This window comes from Lithobates pipiens, unplaced genomic scaffold, assembly GCF_037356315.1.
Source record: "Lithobates pipiens isolate NorthernLeopardFrog02 unplaced genomic scaffold, aLitPip1_a1.2 Scaffold_22, whole genome shotgun sequence".
NCBI classification, from domain to species: Eukaryota; Metazoa; Chordata; class Amphibia; order Anura; family Ranidae; genus Lithobates; species Lithobates pipiens.
The window spans coordinates 29,176,362-29,189,338 of record NW_027507784.1 but is presented as its reverse complement, the minus strand read 5'-3'; the positions used below and the strand labels follow the sequence as shown (position 1 = coordinate 29,189,338).

Genomic DNA, 12,977 nt, shown 5'->3' with positions numbered 1-12,977 from the left:
ATTTGCATTTTTTAACTGCTTCAGCTCCAGAAGATTTGGCTGCTGAATGACCAGGCCATTTTTTTGCGATTCGGCACTGCGTCGCTTTAACTGACAATCGCGTGGTCGTGAGACGCTGTACCCAAACAAAATTGACGTCCTTTTTTTCCCACAAATAGAGCTTTCTTTTGGTGGTATTTGATCACCTCTGTGGTTTTTATTTTTTGCGCTTTAAACAAAAAAAGGCAACAATTTTGAAAAAAACACTAATAGAAGCAACGCAATGCAACATGACAGCGTTTCGCGAGACGTGTTGCCGCAGTAAAACTGCGGTGGCTCATCGGCAATCGGTTAAAGGGTCAGTCCACCTAAAACAGGACAGATGAAATTCTCCCTATGTTGTACAGACAGAAAACACAGTGCCGGAAGCATGTATCCCGCTAAGGGACATCAGCTAAGTCACAGGTATTGCTATCAGGACAGGTACAAGGATCGCTTCTTGGCCTTTTGGCTAAGATCAAGTGTAGTATCTGTTCTTATCAGTTGCCAGGAGGTGGCGCCTGCTTCCGTCCCTGGCGAGGTGGATCAGGGGTGGCGGTTGCTACCCTGTTTCCCCGAAAATAAGACCTAGCGTGATTGTGATTGTCCTTGTAGGCCTTATTTTCAGGGTAGGTTTTATTTTCGAGAAAACAGGGTATGCAAAACCTGCTGGCGTGAAGGTAACTTGGTGCGGTTCGTAGCCGAAAGGGAAGCCTTCAGATGGGGATGGAGAACCACTGGGTCTGCGCTGAGGGGTCGGGTCCCTGGCCTTCTGGCCTGGATTGTGGCAGCTCTAGCTCCGGACAGTTTTTCAGGAGAGAACACTGGCTCCCCTTTCCCACCGGGGGAGCTGTTAGTACTTGTCGAATGTAATTAGGTAGGAGTGATGGGAGCGAAGGTGGAGCCTGATGGTAAAGGGCTCTCACTAAGCTCTCAGAACTTCACGCCTTTCTGCCTGGGGTGGGGGCTGCTGTGGTCTGGGCTGTCGGTCAGGGTTGCAAACGAAAAGCCAGGGGTGAATGTGCCCCTGAAGTGGCAGTTCAGGGGGTGCCGTATATTCACTGTGATTTACCACTTTGAGTTGTGGCACCATGGTCACTTCACCACTACACATGTTTTTTGCACCTGCCTCTAGGGCCGAGCCTTTTGGCTAGGAGCAGGGGAATTTTTTATTCCTGGCTGGAGGGCCGGCCATTATATTACACAATGGTCACTTTCACTCTCTCCCAATTCCTTCTCCCCCACTTTCTTTTATTTATACCCCTTTGTCACTTTTTTGTTTGGTGTATCCCGTTTGTCACAGTGTGATTAGTAGGGTGTAGGTCCTCGGGCCTACCCTGAACGTCTTGTGAGGGGGTGGACATAGGCCTTCTGACTTTGTTTGCCCTCTCTCAGGGGGGGGGTTTCCCTTTGGGGGAGCCCCAACCGAGTACTTGGGTGCGTCTGTTTCGGCAGACCTTCCAGAGAAATGGGTCCGTCTGGTCTCGGCCAGATGGACCAAGTGAGTACGTCAGTCCCCGTCTGGAGCCTAATGGCCTGGGGGATCAGGGTAAGGTCCTTCCTAGTGAAGGACAGTGTTACACCCGTTGCACGTTTTGTGTCATTGTTTATGTGTGTGCACTTTTTTTGGCACCGGGTAGAGTTTTTGGGTGTGTTTCACACGCCACTGGCTTTTCAAAAAAACAAAACAAGGATCGCTTCTCTGCCTTTTTTGCTAAGATCACTTGTAGTATCTGTTCTTATTAGTTAGGAGAGCTATGCAAATCACATGGTGTAATTGCACCTGGAAGGGACTACATCAGGCTGCCCGACAGATAATGGGGGCCGATCAATGGTCGAGTCTGAGCCACCTGGAAGGGATCTCCTGGTGAGGATGGGTGCTGCACCGGGTCTGGCCGAAGGGTCGGGTCCCTGGCCTTCTGGCCTAGATTGGTGTAGTCCTTGCTCTGGTCAGTTTTTCGGGAGAGAACACTGGCGCCCCTTTCCCACCGGGGAATGGGAGTAGTGGTTGAGTCATTATACGGGATATCCCTAAGCCAGTGATGGTGAACCTTGGCACCCCAGATGTTTTGGAACTACATTTCCCATGATACTCATGCACTCTGCAGTATAGTTGAGCATCATGGGAAATGTAGTTCCCAAACATCTGGGGTGCCAAGGTTTGCCATCACTGCCCTAAGCTCTCAGATCTCCAGGCCTTCCTGGTTGGGGTGGGGGCTGCACCGGCTGGGCTGTTGGAGGGGGTTGAGAGAAAAGCCCATGGGGAATGTGTCCCTGAAGTGGCCGTCCAGGGGTGCCATAATTCTCACAAGTGTTGAGGGCCACTTTGAGTTTTGTTGGCACCATGGTCACTTCACAACACACTTTTTTTGCACCTGCCTCTAGGGCTGAGCCTTTTGGCTAGGACCAGAGGAATTTTTTTATTCCTGGCCGGAGGGCCCGGCCATTGTATTACACAATGGTCACTTTTACTTCTCCCCACTTTCTTTTTATTTATTCCCTGTGTTTGTCACTTTTTTGTATTGTTTTGTTGTTTGTCACTGTGTGACTAGTAGGGTGTGGGTCCTCGGGCCTACCCTGAAAGTCTTGGGAGGGGGTGCACATGGCTTTCTGCCTTGGTTTGCCCTCTTTCATGAGGTCTCCCTTCGGGGGAGCCCCACCGAGTACATGGGTGGGACTGTTTTAGTAGACCCTACAGAGAAAGGGTCTGGTCTGTCTGGTTTTGGCCAGACGGGCCTAGTGAGTACCTCAGTCCCCGTCTGGAGCCTAACGCCCTGGGGGATCGGGGTAAGGTCCTTCCTAGGGAGGGTCCTGTAACACCCGTTGCACGTTTTGTGTCACTCTTTATGTGTTTGCACTTTGTTTTGGCACCGGGTGGAGTTTTTGGGTGTGTTTCACACGCCACTTGATTTAAAAAAATAAAATAAAAAAGGATGGGAATATAGTAGATGTAAGCCCTAGCTGCAGGACATAGGTTGTTACATCTCAGTGCTGCTGATCTCCTGCAGCCTCTTTCTGCCTACATGCACCCCAGTGATGACTCCATAGGATTTCTTAGGGTGGGTTTTCTAATGGTGATGGTGACAACAATGGACCATGCCCATGGAATGTGTGTCAAAACAGGCAATGGTAGTCTCCATTGAAAGCCCGTGTGCGCAGCCTATTGCATTAGGGTGTGAACCGCAAAGCTCATATGTGTGCATATACTGTGTGTATAAATAAATAAATATATATATATATAGGGCAATGAACAGTGTCGGTAGAGCAGTGGACGGTGTCATCATTAGGGCAGAGGTTGGTGGCAGTAGAGCAGTGGACGGTGTCATTAGGGCAGAGGTTGGTGGCGGTAGAGCAGTGGACGGTGTCATTAGGGCAGAGGTTGGTGGCGGTAGAGCGGTGGATGGTGTCAGAAGGGCGGAGATTGGTGTTAGAAGTTTATTTTTTATATATTTTTTTATTATTACTTTTTTTTAATTGTATTTTTTTTTTACACAAACATTTTTACAATATTTTTTATTACTTTTTTTTACAATTTTCTTTTTAAGAGCCCCATTGGGGGGGGGGGGGCTTTGGTGAAATATCATGGCTCTAAACAGACCCCTGATTTCTCACTTTTGAGACAGAGAAAGGGACTAAGGACAGACATTCCCCAGCCAAGCAGCAGAGGAAATCTGTCCAGCACAGAGCGATTAGGGTGTGCCCAGGCACCCTGTGCGCATGCCTATGGTAACAACACAAGAGCACAACTGGGACACAGGGACAGAGAGTTGTCACCCTATAACAGGATGTTCCTGAACATGGACCTTCATGGAAGGATCACCAGGAGTAAGTGTGGGGAAAGCTGCAGGTTAAATTCCCCAGTCCCTTTCTCTGCAACCAAGTAGCAGGGGAAATCTGCCCAACACAGGGTGATTAGGGTGTGCCCAGGCACACCTGCCACGCCCTGTGCGCATGCCTATGGTGACAACACAAGAGCACAACTGGGATACAGGAACAGAGAGTTGTCACCCTATAACAGGATGTTCCTAAACTACAGGAATTATCGTGAGGAAAGCTGCAGGTTAAAGTGGTTGTAAACCCATTACAACCACTTTAACCAATAGGTAAGCCTAGATTAAGGCTGCTTTCACACTGAGGCGCTTTGCAGGCGCTAAAGTGCTAAAAATAGCGCCTGCAAAGTGCCCTGAAACAGCCACTGCTGTGTCTCCGGTGTGAAACCTCCAAGGGCTTTCACACTGGAGCGAAGTCCTTGCAGGGCGGTCAAAAAAGTCCTCCAAGCTGTATCTTTGGAGCGCTGTAGGAGAGGTGTATTTACTGCTCCTAAAGCGCCCCTTCCCATTGAAAACAATGGGGCAGCACTGCCAACCTGCCTACAAAACTGTAGCGGCGCTTTGAACCCTTTTTCGGCCACTAGCGGGGGTTAAAACTGCCCCACTAGTGGCTGCATAGTGCCGCTAAAACCACGGTAAAGCGCCGCTAAATAAAGAGCGCAATGCCCCAGTGTGAAAGTAGCCTTATGCCACGTACACACAATCAGACTGTCCGGCGGACATCATAATGGGCGGTGACCCCACCCACTGTCCCTATATATGTCCCGCGTGGCCCCCCCCCCTCCCCCAAAGCACCCCCCCATGTTGAGGGCACGCGGCCTGGTATGGCTCAGGAGGGGGGGCGCTTGCTCACCCCCACCCCCTTTCCTGACCGGCCAGGCTGCGTGCTCGGATAAGGGTCTTATATGGACCTTGGGGGGGACCCCCACACTGTTTTTTCAGTATAGGGCTTCCCCTTTAAGTTCGTACCAGGTGACGGGGCCAGCGCCTCCTGCGCTAGTCACGGCTACCTGGGGCCGCGTTCAAAATGAACGGACTTTTCTCCGTGTGCGGGAAAGTCTGTTCATTTCAAAAGTCCGGCGGACTAGCACACAGACGGCCGGATTGTCTGCCGGACAATTTTTGAGTCAAAACTACTTTCTAAATCCGCCACACTTTTGGGGAAAAAAAGACCAAGTCCGCCGGATAGTTTGATCGTGTGTACGCGGCATTAGGCTTACCTGTAGGTGCAAAAAATATCTCCCAAACCTAAAAGGTTTAGGAGATATTTGCAGAAATAGTGGAACCGCTGTTGACATCGGGCGCTGGCGCACTGAGCGTGCCGTTTCTAACGGCAATCATGCCATTAGTGACGGCACCAGCATGCATGCGCCGGAGCCGCGATACCCGGAAGTCACTCCGGCATAGATGTCGGAGGAGGCAAACGAGGGCCGATGCAGGGGCTTTTATCTCAGGTAAGTTATTCATAATGAGCTAGTATGCTATGCCTTTGTCTTGCAGGGTGTATATTTTTTTTTTTTTTCAGAGGCTTTACTTCCTCTTTAATATATTGAAATGACATTAACATCTTACAGAGCCTAGAAAAAGTATTCATACCCCATTTTGTCACGTTACATCCAAAAACGTATGAAGGGGTATCGCGGGGTATCAATACTTTTTCAAGGCACTGTATACATGCAGACTTGTGAAGTTAATGGCAGGTCCAACTGCGACCCACCTCTGAAAATCCCATACAGTCCTAGAGAGGGCGCTGTGACCTGTGAAGATTGGCATGCTGGCATTTGTAGTTCTGGAAGGCAGCCATACCCTGTCACCTGCCTCTGCTTCTGTGTAATTCTGCTATTATGTAATGCACTCCCCGGGTCTATTTATCTCTCTTATCCGATTGGCTCGGATCCATTCATAATATAAACCGCAGCTATAAATAGGAAGCCGTATTGAAGGCGTGGGTGCTGCACTCACCGCAGGAGTCAACAGGGACCGGTGACAATGAATTGGGGGATTAGGTCCCGGAGAGTGCGGTCACGCAGGTGTCATCCGGTGATTGCTTCCTCTGCGTCAAAGTTTCCACAAACTTCCCAGGTCTATAAATAACCAAATTCCAGATGCCGCAGACCCCCCATCAATTCATCTACATCCTACCCTATAAAATTGGAGAGCGCAGATGCCATGTGACCTCACGTCTTACGGAAGCAACATTTGCATTCGACCGTACCTCACAAGTTGCAATCTCCTTCTCTGATCACCTTTACCACATACCACACCATACTGGACTGTATGACAGGACACAAAGCAGAGGCTCTGGCTGGACATTTGGATAAATGGCTCGATATTTAGGATGTACGGTGCAGCCGGAAAGTATTCACAGTGCTTCACTTTTTCCACATTTTGTTATGTTATAGCCTCACTTCAAAATGGATTAAATTCACAATTTTCCTCAAAATTCGACAAACAATACCCCATAATGACAACATGAAATAAGGTTTGTTTGAAATCTTTGCACATTTATTAAAAATAAAATAAAAAAAATGAAACAAATCCCATGTACATAAGTATTCCCAGCCTTTACCATGACACTCAAAATTGATCTCAAGTGCCTCCTGTTCCCACCGATCATCCTTGAGATGTTTCTACAACTTGATTGGAGTCCACCTGTGGTAAATTCAGCTGATTGGACATGATTTGGGAAGGCACACACCTGGCTATAGAAGGTCCCACAGTTATCAGTGCATGTCAGAGCACAATCCAAGCCATGAAGTCCAAGGAATTGTCTGTAGACCTCCAAGACCGGATTGTATGGTGCCACAGATCTGGGGAAGGGTACAGAAACATTTCTGCAGCATTGAAGGTCCCAATGAGCACAGTGGCCTCCATCATCTGTAAATGGAAATGTTTGGAACCACCAGGACTCTTCCTGGAGCGGGCCGCCCGGCCAAACTGAGCGATCGGGGGAGAAGGGCCTTAGTCAGGGAGGTGCCAAGGAACCTGATGGTCACTCTGACAGATCTCCAGTATTTCTCTGTGGAGAGAGGAGAACCTTCCAGAACAAATCTCTGCAGCACTCGACCAATCAGGCCTGTATTGTAGAGTGCCCAGACGGAAGCCATTTCTCAGTAAAAAGCACATGATAGCCCGCCTGGAGTTTGCCAAAAGGCACCTGAAGAACTCTGAGAAACAAAATTCTCTGGTCTGATGAAACAAAAATTGAACTCTTTGGCCTGATTGGCAAGCGTCATGTCTGGAGGAAACCAGGCACCGCTCATCCCCTGGCCAATACCCTCATTACAGTGAAGCATGGTGGTGGCAGCATCATGCTGTGGGGATGTTTTTCAGCGGTAAGAACTGGGGGACTAGTCAGGATCGAAGGAAAGATGAATGCAGCAAGGTACAGAGACATCCTGGATGAAAACCTGCTGTAGAGCGCTCTGGACCTCAGACTGAGGTGAAGGTTCATCTTCAAACATAACAACAACCCTAAGCACACAGCCAAGATAACAAAGGAGTGGCTACGGCACAACTCTGTAAATGTCCTTGATTGGCCCAGCCAGAGACCAGACTTGAACCCGATTGAACTTCTGTGGAGAGATCTGAAAATGGCTGTGCACGACGCTCCCCATCCAACCTGATGGAGCTTGAGAAGTCCTACAAAAGAAGAATGGGAGAAACTGCCCAAAAATAGGTGTGCCGAGCTTGTAGAATCATACTCCGAAAGACTTGAGACTGTAATTGGTGCCAAAGGAGCTTCACCAAAGTACTGAGCAAAGGCCGTGAATACTTATTTTCATGGGATTTTTTTCATTTTGTATTTTTAATAAATTCTCAAAGATTTCAAACAAACTTCTTTCACGCTATTATCATTATGGGGGATTGTTTGTAGAATTTCAAGGAAAATAATAATGAATTGAATCCATTTGGGAATAAGGCTGTAACCTAACAAAATGTGGAAAAAGTGAAGCACTGTGAATACTTTTCGGATGCACTGCATCTGATTTATAAACCAGAGGCTCAGGCTGGACAACTGGATAAATGGCCCTATATTTAAGATTTATTTGGAGAATACCGCGCTATCTGATGAAAAAAATAAATAAATAAGCAGCAGCGAGTCCTATATTTAGGATTGATCTGGAGTAGAAACCAGAGGCTCTGGGTGGATATTTAGCCAAATTGGTATAAATGAATGATTTGGACCAAGACGTGATATTTAATTAAAAGAAAAAGCATTCTGGTCCTGTAAAAGAATACATTAAATGAAGCTACATGTACTGAATTTACAGTATCTCACAAAAATAAGTACACCCCTCACATTTCTGTAAATCTTTTCTTCTATCTTTTCATGTGACAACACTGAAGAAATTACACTTCGCTACAATGTAAAGTAGTGAGGGCCCATTTACCCATTTTCCCTCCCCGGTGTCATGTGACCCGTTAGTGTTACAAGGTCTCAGGTGTGAATGGGGAGCAGATGTGTTAAATTTGATGTTATCGCTCTCACTCTCTCATACTGGTCACTGGAAGTTCAACATGGCCCCTCATGGCAAAGAACTCTCTGAGGATCTGAAAAAAATTTATTGTTGCTCTAAAGATGGCCTAGGCTATAAGAAGATTGCCAAGACCCTGAAACTGAGCTGCAGCACGGTGGCCAAGACCATACAGTGGTTTAACAGGACAGGTTCCACTTAGAACAGCCCCCCCCCCCCATGGTCCACCAAAGAAGTTGAGGTCACGTGCTCAGCTTCATATCCAGAGGTTGTCTTTAGGAAATAGACGTATGAGTGCTGCCAGCATTGCTGCAGAGGTTGTAGGGGTGGGGGATGGGGGGTCAGCCTGTCAGTGCTCAGACCATACGCCGCACACTGCATCAAATTGATCTGCATGGCTCGTCCCAGAAGGAAGACTCTTCTAAAGATGGTGCACAAGAAAGACCGCAAACAGTTTGCTGAAGACAAGCAGACTAAGGAGGTGGATTACTGGAACCAACCATGTCCTCTGGTCTGATGAGACCAAGATAAACGTATTTGGTTCAGATGGTGTGAAGCGTGTGTGGGGGCAACCAGGTGAGGAGGACAAAGACAAGTGTGTCTTGCCTACAGTGAAGCATGGTGGTGGGAGTGTCATGGTCTGGGGCTGCATGAGTGCTGCCAGCACTGAGGAGCTACAGATCATTGAGGGAACCATGAATGCCAACATGTACTGTGACATACTGAAGCAGAGCATGATCCCCTCCCTTCGGAGCCTGGGCCGCAGGGCAGTATTCCAACATGATAACCACCCCAAACACACCTCCAAGATGACCACTGCCTTGCTAAAGAAGCTGAGGGTAAAGGTGATGGACTGGCCAAGCATGTCTCCAGACCTAAACCCTATTGAGCATCTGTGGGACCTCCTCAAACAGGTGGTGGAGGAGCACAAGGTCTCCAACATCCACCAGCTCTGTGATGTCATCATGGAGGAGGGGAAGAGGACTCCAGTGGAAACCTGTGAAGCTCTGGTGACCTCCATACCCAAGAGGGTTAAGGCAGTGCTGGAAAATAATGGTGACCACACAAAATATTGACACTTTGGGCCCAATTTGGACATTTTCACTTAGGGGTGTACTCACTTTTGTTGCCAGTGGTTTAGACATTAATGGCTGTGTGTTGAGTTATTTTGAGGGGACAGGAAATTTACACTATTATACAAGCTGTACACTCACTACTTTACATTGTAGACAAGTGTCATTTCTTCAGTGTTGTCACATGAAAAGATAGAATAAAATATTTACAAAAATGTGAGGGGTGTACTAACTTTTGTGAGATACTCTGGGATGATCTTGGCCATACAGCAAACATGCTGATCTCCAACCCTTCAAAGCAGCTCCCTACACCTGGATAGTACTCTGGCGACACCTTGTGGTGAGTTTGTATATTACAACTTTTTTGACCTAGAACAGTGATGGTGAACCTTGGCACCCCAGATGTTTTGGAACTACATTTCCCATGATGCTCCACTACACTGCAGAGTGCCAGAGCATCATGGGAAATGTAGTTCCAAAACATCTGGGGTGCCAAGGTTCACCATCACTGGCTTAGGGAGAGCCCGTATTAAGGACTCAGCCACTACTCCCATTCCCAGATCCAGAATAAATATTTCAGCATTTGATTGCTGCAGGAGAGTTATGGCTTACCTTTTTTTTTTTTTTTTTTTTTTTTTTTTTGTTATATAACCAGCTGTATTTCCAGATCTGCACAACCCTCAAAGAGATCACAACAGTGCCTAACCCAGAGGATCTCAAACTGCAAACGGGACTTCTTATGGATTTCTTGCAGTATTGGCTTTCTCTTCCATAAAGGGCAGATTTGTGGAGAGACGACTAATAGTTGTCCTGTGGACAGATTCTCCCCCCTGAGCTGTGGATCTCTGCAGCTCCTCCAGAGTTACCATGGGCCCCTTGGCTCTTCTCTGATGAATGCTCTCCTTGCCCGGCTGGTCAGTTTAGGTGGACGGCCATGTCTTGGTAGGTTTGCAGTTGTACTATACTTTTTCCATTTTCCGATGATGGATTGAACAGAGATCTGTGAGATGTTCAAATACTGGGATACTTTTTTTTTTTTTTTTTATAACCTAACCCTGCTTTATACTTCTCCAAAACTTTATCCCTGAACAGTCTGGTTGTTCGTTGGCCTTCATGATGCTGTTTGTTCACTAAGGTTCTCTAATAAACCTCCGAGGGCTTCACAGAACAGCTGCATTTATACTGAGATTAAATTACACACAGGTGGACTCTATTTACTAATTAGGTGAGCTAATGGCTCCTGCTGCTATCAATCTGTCCAATGAGGAGAGCGACTGGAGCCACTGCAGTGTACTTAACTGGATCAGGCTCCAGTAAGAAAAGGGAGGGGGAGGGGGAGGGGGAGGGGGGAAGCTACAGCACAGAAGGTTTTTCACCTTGATGCATAGAATGCATTAAAAGGTGAAAAACTAAGGCTTTCCAACCACTTTAAGCCGGTCATTGATGGATCAAATCTTGGCCGCCGGTTCAGCGGGCACCAGCCAATATGTGATTTATCTATAGGCAGGCTGGTTGAACTAAAGTTGATCCATATATCGACTTCAGTACAACGAGCCTGGTCTTCAGGGTTTTTTTTTTTTCCCCCCCCCCATGCAATCACTACCATCAGCAGCAGTGATCATTGTGTTCTGCAAACAGGGAAGGCTCCCAGCCAGCAGAACACAATAGCCTTCTTGCAGGGGAGAATCAAGCAATTTTCTTTCCTTCCACCCATGGTGAAAGAAAAGAAAAAACGGCATGATCTAGGGCAGGGGTGCCCAACCTTTTGAATAGCGAGGGCCACTTATGCAACTTGGTGACTAGTCACAGGCCACAATGAGCAGGCGGATAACAGGTCCAAGTGCACTCGGTATATGCAGAGCTGACACAGACACAGACACAGACACAGCCCGCTCAACTCTATGGGGCCTCAGATCTGCTCCGATGGAAGGGGACTTTTTTTTTTTTTTTTATCGGATTAGCGGTAGGTTGGTGTAAATGGCCACAAGTATGTTTTCATCTGTGGTTCACGAGAGGTGAACGGAGGTTCTGATCGTGTTGGAACCGATCATGTCAAAAGCAGCCTGAGGCTGCTTTCACACTGACGCGCTGTGGTTTCCCCACACTGAGGGGGCAGCGCAGGGCACCTGTGGCTTAGCTGTACTTTGCCATAGACTTCTATTATATCCTGTAGGGGTGGTGCACGTTCTGAAGTGCACCAAACCCGCAGGTAATAGCAGAAGTCTATGGCTCAGTGCAGGTAACCTGCAGGTGTTCTGCGCTGCACCTGCGGATCAGTTTGAAAGCAGCCCAGATATGCCCACATCCTGATTTTAGTAATATACTTACCTTGAATAACAGTCTTCCATTCAGGTCAGCTAATGCGGCTCTGTTCCGCAACCACTTGCTTCCTCTACCGCCGGCTTCATTCACAACACTCTTGCTTTGGGATGGCGGGTCGGCAACCCACAATCAGGACTTGCCAACCCGCCATCCCAGAGCAGGTGCCTCACCCACAAATGCGTGCATAGAGAAGCTCCGCAATACCTAATGGAGAAAATAAATCATTACACACCAAGCCGCAGTCTTCCATCAGCCAACAAAAACCTCCTCCTCGTGCCCAAAGCCCGGTATAAATCCAAGGGGGATCGGAGATTCGCTGTCCAAGGGCCTCGGCTATGGAATGCTCTACCAATCAACATCCGCCTGGAAGAAAATCACCTGGCTTTTAGGAAAAAACTCAAGACCTTCCTCTTTTAGCAGATGATCAAAGCTCGCCACAGCGCCTAGAGGCGATTCAGTTCGCATTGTGCGCTATACAAGTATTTCATTCATTCAGGAGGTCACGGGCCACATCAGAGGGCTCTCCAGGCCACTGGTTGGGCACCCTGATCTAGTGATCTAGGGTCTGCTTTACTGCTGATCTCCTCTTGAAATTATTCTAGAGTGCAGGATGTCCACTTTTCCCCAGTACCCTCCCCCGACAGTGCAGGATGTCACCCCCCCCCCCCCCCCCCCAACAGTGCAGAATGTCATCTCCCTGCTCTAGTACGCTCCCGACAGCGCAGGATGTTCCCCCCAACAGTGCAGGATGTCACCTCCTTCCCCCCCAGTACCCCCCACCCAGCAGTGTAGAATGTCATCTCCCTGCTCTAGTACCCTCCCGACAGCGCAGGATTCCCCTCCTCCCCAGTACACCCCCCCCCCCCCCGTGCAGGATGTCACCTCCAGTCCCCCCACCCAGCAGTGTAGAATGTCATCTCCCTGCTCTAGTACCCTCCCGACAGCGCAGGATTCCCCTCCTCCCCCAGTACACCCCCCCCCCCCCCCCGTGCAGGATGTCACCTCCTTCCCCCAGTACCCCCCACCCAGCAGTGTAGAATGTCATCTCCCTGCTCTAGTACCCTCCCGACAGCGCAGGATTCCCCTCCTCCCCCAGTATCCCAACAGTGCAGGATGTCACCTCCTTCCCCCCCAGTACCGCCCCCCCCGCACAGTGCAGGATGTCACCTCCTTCCCCCCCAACAGTGCAGGATGTCACCTCCTTCCCCCAGTACCCCCCCCAACAGTGCAGGGTGTCACCTCCTTCCCCCCCCAAC

At 48.6% G+C, this 12,977-nt stretch overlaps 1 pseudogene; it reads left to right on the top strand.

Annotated features, from left to right (window-relative positions):
• Positions 1-470: 470 nt before the first annotated feature.
• On the top strand, positions 471-589 carry LOC143925787 (U2 spliceosomal RNA; annotated as a pseudogene).
• The last annotated feature ends 12,388 nt before the right edge of the window (positions 590-12,977 follow it).